The following is a 9,847-nucleotide window of genomic DNA, read 5'->3' as shown; positions in this document are numbered from 1 at the left end:
CTGGCCCCTCTAACAGTACAACTGGCCCCAGCTTGCCCCCCCCCCCCCCAGTTGAAATGGTCTAGAACCGCCACTGCTCCTCACATCCTCTCTACTCACATCTTCTCTCCTCACATCCCTACTCCTCACATCCCCTCTACTCACATCTCCTCTCCTCACATCCCTACTCCTCACATCCCCTCTACTCACATCTCCTCTCCTCACATCCCTACTCCTCTCATCTTCCCGCATTACCTCTCCTCACATCCCTACTCCTCACATCCCTTCTCCTCACATCTCCTCTCCTCACATCCCTACTCCTCACATCCCCTCTACTCACATCTCCTCTCCTCACATCCCTACTCCTCTCATCTTCCTTCATTACCTCTCCTCACATCCCTACTCCTCACATCCCTTCTCCTCACATCTCCTCTCCTCACATCCCCTCTCCAAATATCTCCTCTCCTCTCCTTTCCTCACATCCACTCTCGTCTCCTCTCATCTCGTCTCCTCACATTCCCTCTTCTCACATCCCCTCTCCTCTCCTCACATCCCTACTCCTCACATCCCCTCTCCTCACATCTCTTCTCTCCTCACATCCCCTCTTCTCACATATCCTCTCCTCACATCCCTACTCCTCACATCTCCACTCCTCACCTCCCTACTCCTCACATCCCCTCTCCTCATATATCCTCACATTCCTACTTCTCACATCCCCTCTCTTCTCATCCCTACTCCTCACATCCCCGCTCATCTCTTCTCTTCTTGTCACATCCCTACTCCTCACATCTCCTCTCCTCACATCGCTACTCCTCACATCCCCTCTCACATCCCTACTCCTCACATCCCCTCTCTACACATCTCTTCTCACATCTCCTCTCATCAGTGAACGGTTGTGCCTTGAAGATGAGGGAGAGTTGTTTAGTTTTTTATGAGCATTGCCTAATTTGTATTACAGCATATTGGATGACTGTCATTCATATTCTATTCACCCAGCTCAATGTAACATCAATAGGTTTTCCCTGTACCCATCATGGGGTTGCTACAACCTAGCCTATGAATGCAAGTTTACAACGTAAGTGCACAGATCAAGATAATTTTTAGTAATGAAGGTGATACCCATCAAATCTAGGGGTCAAACAGGGAAATGGTTCCAATTGTTTTTTTGCACCATACATTTTCCCATAGGGGATTTTAGAAACACTTAAAATAAGGGCTGTGTTTCATGTAGGCTTACCCTGGCATGAAGTTGTATCTATTCATCTATTTATTTATATATTCAGCTCTATTCAAAATTACAATTAGCATCAAAGTAGACATCATGCAAGACTACAAATCCCTACAAGCTCCTGCACGTCATCTTTAGCCGAAACCTTTGCTAAACAGGTATTGTGTCAATTTAAAACTTTATGGTACTCTTATAGCCAGCTAGCATCCCTCTCTGTTCGAGTAGGCTAAACTAGCTAGCTGCTTAAGCAGTTTAGCAGTTACACCGGCGGGACAAGTGGCAATAAATTAAATTACTAAATTACTTTCACTTAGCTAGCTACATTCGCTAGCTAAGTGAAAGTTTAAAAAAACACAACCAAACATCTCTCTCTCTCTCTTTCTCTCTTGCTTCTCCTTCATTTTGGAGGAAATTAATTTGTTCAAAACTGTTCAACTATTGTCTTTCTCTCTCTTTGAGGCAACTTGTGCTGGAAATGTTTAATGTTTGTGCTTTTCTAATAAGCGTTTTTTATTTTCATGGAAGTGTCTTACTGAATGAATCCTCACTATCAGTAGCTGCAATTTGGCAGTTTGCCCAGACCTTTGTTTTGAAAACGAAAGATATGTCAGTTTCAAGGTCTCAGCTAAGAGAGAAGAGGCCTCGTGAGGCATTGGTCTGTCACATGTCATGAACCAGTATTGTTCGGTCACATGAATGAAACAAAACAGTAATGATGAATGAATTATGCAAAATCATGCAAATATAACTTGTCTGTGTATAGCCATATATAAGACAACTGCTGGGACTGCCCCAGCAGAGCTCCTGATTGACATGTGTACTATGGTGCATTGAGTTTGTTGGAACCACTCCAGCACGCTGATGATAAAGGATGATTCATTTAAGATTGAATTTGAGTGTCCCTGGTGGGAATTTCCATGACAAACTACTCACCACATTTTACACACTGCATTGCTTGCAAGCTGTAGCTTATGCTTTCAGTACTAGATTAATTATCTGATCCTTTGATAGGGTGGACAGCATGTCATTTCATACTGCAAGAGCTCTGATAGGTTGGAAGACGTTCTCCAGAAGTTGTCATAATTACTCTGTAAGCATATGGAAGGGGTTGAGAACCACGAGCCTCCTAGGTTTTGTATTGATGTAGCCAAAGGATGTAGCCAAAGGAGGACAGAAGCTAGCTGTCCTCCACCTACACCATGGTGCTACCCTACAGAGTGCTGCTGAGGCTACTGTAGACCTATTTAGTATAGTTTTATCTAAAAAAGGATAACTTTTTTTAAATGTTTCACTATTTTTATTTTTATGAAATTTCACTGAGGATGGTCCTCCCCTTCCTCCTCTAAGGAGCTTCCACTTCATCACATCCCCTCTCCTCTCCTCTCCTCTCACCTCCTCTCCTCACATCCCCTCTCCTCTCTACTCCCATTCCCCATCTCCTCTCCTCCCATTCCCTCATCCCACTCCTCTCCTCCCATTTCCCACCCCGCTCCTCTCCATCCATTCCCACATTCCCTCTTCTCTCTATCCCCTCACCTCCCATTCCCCCATCCCCTCTCCTCCCATTTCCCCATCCACTCACCTCTCCTCTCATTCTCCATCCCCTCTCCTCCCATTCCCCCATCCCTCTCCTCCCATTCCCCTCCATCCCCTCTCCTCCCATTCCCCCATCCCCTCTCCTCCCATTCCCCCATCCCCTCTCCTCCCATTCCCCCATCCCCTCTTCTCTCATTCCCCCATCCCCTCTTCTCTCATTCCCCCATCCTCTCTTCTCTCATTCCCCCATCCTCTCTTCTCTCATTCCCCCATCCTCTCTTCTCTCATTCCCCCATCCTCTCTTCTCTCATTCCCCTATCCTCTCTTCTCTCATTCCCCTATCTCCTCTCTTCTCCCCCATCCCCTCTCCTCACATCCTTCAACTGTTTATGTTCCATCTGTGTGGATTGGCAGCCATCTTGTGGAAGGGAGTCTCCATTAAACACTTGTTCATAACTTTCTCAAGCTTTAATTTGTGGATCTTCTTTCAGTCTTTCCATTCTGTCTCTCCATCTTCCTCTCCCTCCCTCCCTCCCTCCCTCCCTCCCTCCCTCCCTCCCTCCCTCCCTCGTGCCACATCTGTTCCTTTCCTCGCCCACGTTCTCTGTCCCCTCTCCACGTCGCCTGGTATATACATTTGTCTCATGCTCCAAATAATCTCTCCCAGCATGCAGTATTACAACCATTTATCTTCTCAGACTAATTTCCATGTATCTTCTCAGACTAATTTCCATCAGTTCCTCCACAAAACCCCTAACACCCTCCGACACTCCATCTACATCCTTAACATTCACAGAGGATGGATGGATGGATGGATGGGAGAAGGGGGAGAATGTGTGATAAACAGATAGACCGTAGACAGATAGAAATAGGTCTAAGAAAGGTGGGAGAACAAATTAGGAATATCTGGAGATGGGAGATCACACACACACACACACATGCGTACACACATACACACACGCGCGCAGGCACAAAAGCATGCACACATGGTCACATAAACTTGTGTTACAGAGAAATAGAGCTGGCAGCCATGTTAGTGAGTGTGTTTGGGCACAGTCAGTCTAGAATGCCATCCAGGCTCACAATGTTCAAGGCTCCGCCTCAGCTCTCCTAAACTAGCCAGCCAGCCAGGTAGTGGGCTGGCCAGCAGCTTGAAATTGAACCTGAGTGTGTTTGGGTAACCTACATTGAGGCGCACTCTAAACTATCGGACTCACTCACCAACTCACACACATTCAGACGCAAGTATGGACGCGCACTCACACGGACACGAGTTTGGACGAACACAAGCATACACGCACACACACACACACACACACACACACACACACACACACACACACACACACACACACACACACACACACACACACACACACACACACACACACACACACACTGCCGTAGAAGTTTGTGTTACAGAAAGAAAGAGCGACAATAAAATTCCTTTGCAATCTGAGTCAAGTACCAGAGTGTATGTTTATTCCATGGAAATCCAGCCTTTTCATGACAACAAACAGCACTATCAAGTTGGCCTACAAGTACAACGCTGAAAGACTGAGATTGCTTGAGGTTTGAACTCATGTTGAGTTACATGAAATCAGACCTAACACAGCAGTTAGACACTGGTTAGGATGTGACACCGTAAGCAGGACTTGCTGAATCAGTTCCTCCACAAAACCCCTAACACCCTCCCAAACTCTGCCCAGGCCCAGTAACATCTGCCAGGAAATCTCCCTGCTTCGTCTCAGGCCTTTGGGCCTAGAGGCTGCAAGTAACCTTTTTGCTGAATCTAAAACACTACCACACCACATCAGAGGGATGAGAGCCCTTCTGACCTTCTTATCCTTCTTGCTTCTTTTCGCTTTCTCCATTGTTGCATCTCTACCTCTGTGTGTGCTGCTGTTTGCTACAGCAGACTGACCTCACCCACTGTCCCCCCTCCACTCCCCCCTCAGTGACTTCTGCACAATAAGCAACATCTGGTTCTCATTTCTAAAAACCAAAACAACACGAGGGGGCGGGGGAAGAGGAGAGGGAGCAGGAGAGAGGAGAGAGATGAGTGGAGAGGAGAGGAGAGGCGAGAGAGATCCTGGCTGTTTCACACATAATTCTCAGTTTTTCCAAAGGAGACGGTAAATTGGGTGAAATGTGTGGAACCCTGTGAAATTGGGTGTGCGAAGTAAAAGGTTCATTCCAAGCCATTGTTCAAATGCTTTACAATTCTCACTTGGGAGAGAAAAGTGAGAGAATCCGTCTGAGAGACTGTATTCAGCTTCAAAATACTCGTTAGATGTCCTCCGTTAAGAATGCTCATTGTTCATTGCATAGAATTAGAATTGCTTGATTGTAATTCTATGGTTCACCCAGTGACACAACAAATAGCCACACCTAACAGTCATCACACAAGTGGAGCTGAGCAGTCCTTGGTCCAGCCCCATGAAAAAGAAAGGAGGGGAAAATAAAGCTTAATCGCCATAGAAAAGAATCTGCAACTCAGCGGCTAGCATGCCTTAATTACAGTGGTACTTTGCTGAGATCGGCAAGAAGACCTGAGAGAGAGAGAGAGAGAGAGAGAGAGAGAGAGAGAGAGAGAGAGAGAGAGAGAGAGAGAGAGACAGAGACAGAGAGCGAGAGAGAGAGATACAGTGCCTTGCGAAAGTATTCGGCCCCCTTGAACTTTGCGACCTTTTGCCACATTTCAGGCTTCAAACATAAAGATATAAAACTGTATTTTTTTGTGAAGAATCAACAACAAGTGGGACACAATCATGAAGTGGAACGACATTTATTGGATATTTCAAACTTTTTTAACAAATCAAAAACTGAAAAATTGGGCGTGCAAAATTATTCAGCCCCCTTAAGTTAATACTTTGTAGCGCCACCTTTTGCTGCGATTACAGCTGTAAGTCGCTTGGGGTATGTCTCTATCAGTTTTGCACATCGAGAGACTGACATTTTTTCCCATTCCTCCTTGCAAAACAGCTCGAGCTCAGTGAGGTTGGATGGAGAGCATTTGTGAACAGCAGTTTTCAGTTCTTTCCACAGATTCTCGATTGGATTCAGGTCTGGACTTTGACTTGGCCATTCTAACACCTGGATATGTTTATTTTTGAACCATTCCATTGTAGATTTTGCTTTATGTTTTGGATCATTGTCTTGTTGGAAGACAAATCTCCGTCCCAGTCTCAGGTCTTTTGCAGACTCCATCAGGTTTTCTTCCAGAATGGTCCTGTATTTGGCTCCATCCATCTTCCCATCAATTTTAACCATCTTCCCTGTCCCTGTTGAAGAAAAGCAGGCCCAAACCATGATGCTGCCACCACCATGTTTGACAATGGGGATGGTGTGTTCAGTGTGATGAGCTGTGTTGCTTTTACGTCTTCCATAAAGGCCAGATTTGTGCAATATACGACTGATTGTTGTCCTATGGACAGAGTCTCCCACCTCAGCTGTAGATCTCTGCAGTTCATCCAGAGTGATCATGGGCCTCTTGGCTGCATCTCTGATCAGTCTTCTCCTTGTATGAGCTGAAAGTTTAGAGGGACGGCCAGGTCTTGGTAGATTTGCAGTGGTCTGATACTCCTTCCATTTCAATATTATCGCTTGCACAGTGCTCCTTGGGATGTTTAAAGCTTGGGAAATCTTTTTGTATCCAAATCCGGCTTTAAACTTCTTCACAACAGTATCTCGGACCTGCCTGGTGTGTTCCTTGTTCTTCATGATGCTCTCTGCGCTTTTAACGGACCTCTGAGATTATCACAGTGCAGGTGCATTTATACGGAGACTTGATTACACACAGGTGGATTGTATTTATCATCATTAGTCATTTAGGTCAACATTGGATCATTCAGAGATCCTCACTGAACTTCTGGAGAGAGTTTGCTGCACTGAAAGTAAAGGGGCTGAATAATTTCGCACGCCCAATTTTTCAGTTTTTGATTTGTTAAAAAAGTTTGAAATATCCAATAAATGTCGTTCCACTTCATGATTGTGTCCCACTTGTTGTTGATTCTTCACAAAAAAATACAGTTTTATATCTTTATGTTTGAAGCCTGAAATGTGGCAAAAGGTCGCAAAGTTCAAGGGGGCCGAATACTTTCGCAAGGCACTGTAGATAGATAGATAGATAGATAGATAGATAGATAGATAGGGGAAGGGAGAGAGCGCCTGAGAGAGAGAACCTAAGAGAGAGAGAGAGAGAGAGAGAGAGAAAGAAAGAGAAAGAGAGGGAAATAGCTCCGGAGAGAGAGAAAGAGAGGGCAAGAGAGGGAGAGCAAGAGAGGGAGAGCAAGAGAGGGCAAGAGAGGGAGAGCAAGAGAGGGCAAGAGAGGGAGAGCCTGAGCAAGGTAGAAGGTAGGAGAGAGGGAGAGAATGGGAGAGAGGAAAGAATGAGAGAGGAGAGGTAGAAAGAAAGGTTGAAAGACACTGAACATTTGGTAACCTTACCTCCCCTTCTAAACACAGACTGTTGGCTAGTCAAGGTCGCTCTAAAATTACAGCCGATGTTACAAATACAACGTGTGCTTAAATATAACGTGGGCAGTCTAATACTTTATTCCTTTAGAACACACACACACACCCCCACATGCCCATAAGCTTCTGTGACAGAAAGAGCAAGAAAACATTTGACCGCGCATCACTTAGCCTAGTTCCTAGCCTCTTGTATAAGAGGTCGGACATTAAATGGGAAACTTTTGCAACAGAGTGGCTGACACACACACAGCAGAGTAGCTGACACAGTGAGATGCCTGTGGGATCACTTCAGAGATGGTCAATCTGCCTTTCCTATAGGAACAGTCTCTTAGTTAATCATCTTTCCAGACAACAGGCAGTCAGCAGCGTGGGACACACACTCTGTCCCATAACACACTTTCCCCTGTGTCTACGTGTGTGTGTGTGTGTCTGGAACACACAGGAATGCAAAGTTCTTTAATTGCAGCCTTACACAGCACTTCATTGGGAGACTGATTCACACCCACATACACAATGGAACGTTTACATAACACAGTGAAGTCACAAGGGGGCAGTGTAAAGTTACCAGCAGCAGTAATACCACATATACATTTAGCTTAAGCACATTGCAACAGATTTGCTTATAACACAAAGGTGTCACTAAAGAATTGCATCTAGTTAAGCAGAGCTTCTGCTCATAGCCTATATGTGTGCAGATAACAAACACACACACACACACACAGCTACACAATTGAACTTTTCTGTTTGACAAACCCTCCCACTCTTCACCAGACCACACAGCACTCCTTCTAGAGCAGTACTGGAGACAAAATGGCGACGAAGCCTGACTATTGACCTAAACTGGTGAAATACTGCATTCTAGTGGGGGAAGGATGACATTGAGGGAGTGAAATACAGTTGAAGTGGGAAGTTTACATACACTTAGGTTGGATTCATTAAAACTCATTTTTCAACAACTCCACAAATTTCTTGTTAACAATATAGTTTTGGCAAGTCGGTTAGGACATCTACTTCATGCATTTTTTCCAGTAATTGTTTAGACAGATTATTTCACTTATAATTCACTGTATCACAATTCCAGTGGGTCAGAAGTTTACATACACTAAGTTGACTGTGCCTTTAAACAGCTTGGAAAATTCCAGAAAATTATGTCATGGCTTTAGAAGCTTCTGATAGGCTAATTGACATCATTTGAGTCAATTGGAGGTGTACCTGTGGATGTATTTCAAGGTCTACCTTCAAACTCAGTGCCTCTTTGCTTGACATCATGGGAAAATCAAAAGAAATCAGCCAAGACCTCAGAATTTTTTTTTGTAGACCTCCACAAGTCTGGTTCATCCTTGGGAGCAATTTTGAAATGCCTGAAGGTACCACGTTCATCTGTACAAACAATAGTACGCAATAGTACGCAACAGCATGGGACCACGCAGCCATCATACCGCACAGGAAGGAGACACGTTCTGTCTCCTAGAGTTGACCGTACTTTGGTGCGAAAAGTGCAAATCAATCCCAGAATAACAGCAAAGGACCTTGTGAAGATGCTGGAGGAAAACGATACAAAAGTATCTATATCCACAGTAAAACGAGTCCTATATCAACATAACCTGAAAGGCCGCTCAGCAAGGAAGAAGCCACTGCTCCAAAACCGCCATAAAAATGCCATGACTATCGTTTGCAACTGCACATGGGGACAAAGATCGTACGTTTTGGAGAAATGTCCTCTGGTCTGATGAAACTAAAATAGAACTGTTTGGCCATAATGATCATTGTTATGTTTGGAGGAAAAAGGGGGAAGCTTGCAAGCCAAAGAACACCATCCCAACTGTGAAGAACGGGGGTGGCAGCATCATGTTGTTGTGGTGCTTTGCTGTACTAGGGACTGGTGCACTTCACAAAATAGATGGTATCATGAGGTAGGAAAATCATGTGGGTATATTGAAGCAACATCTCAAGACATCAGTCAGGAAGTTAAAGCTTGGTCGCAAATGGGTCTTCCAAATGGACAATAACCACAAGCATACTTCCAAAGTTCTGGCAAAATTGCTTAAGGACGACAACAGTCAAGGTATTGGAGTGGCCATCACAAAGCCCTGACCTCAAACCTATAGAAAAAATGTGGGCAGAACTGAAAAAGCATGTGCGTGAGCAAGGAGGCCTACAAACCTGACTCAGTTAAACAAGCTCCGTCAGGAGGAATGGGCCAAAATTCACCCAACTTATTCTGGGAAGCTTGTGGAAGGCTACCTGAAATGTTTGACCCAAGTTAAACAATTTAAAGGCAAAGCTACCAAATACTAATTGAGTGTATGTAAACTTCTGACCCACTGGGAATTTGATGAAAGAAATTAAAGCTGAAATAAATCATTCTCTCTATTATTCTGACATTTTGCATTCTTAAAATAAAGTGGTGATCCTAACTGACCTAAAACAGGGATTTTTTTACTAGGATTAAATGTCAGGAATTGTGGAAAACTGAGTTTAAATGTATTTGGCTAACATGTATGTAAACTCCCGACTTCAACTGTATATTACTCTGTTAAAATCTTTACCAACCGTGTTCCTAATATTTGTTCATACATATGTTCAAGTACAAATAAGAAAGTAGATGAACAATACGTTGTGGATATA

The sequence above is a fragment of the Oncorhynchus clarkii genome, chromosome 21, assembly GCF_045791955.1.
Source record: "Oncorhynchus clarkii lewisi isolate Uvic-CL-2024 chromosome 21, UVic_Ocla_1.0, whole genome shotgun sequence".
In the NCBI taxonomy this organism is placed as follows: domain Eukaryota; kingdom Metazoa; phylum Chordata; class Actinopteri; order Salmoniformes; family Salmonidae; genus Oncorhynchus; species Oncorhynchus clarkii.
The sequence above is the reverse complement of the archived record's forward strand: the minus strand, read 5'-3'. Positions refer to the sequence as shown.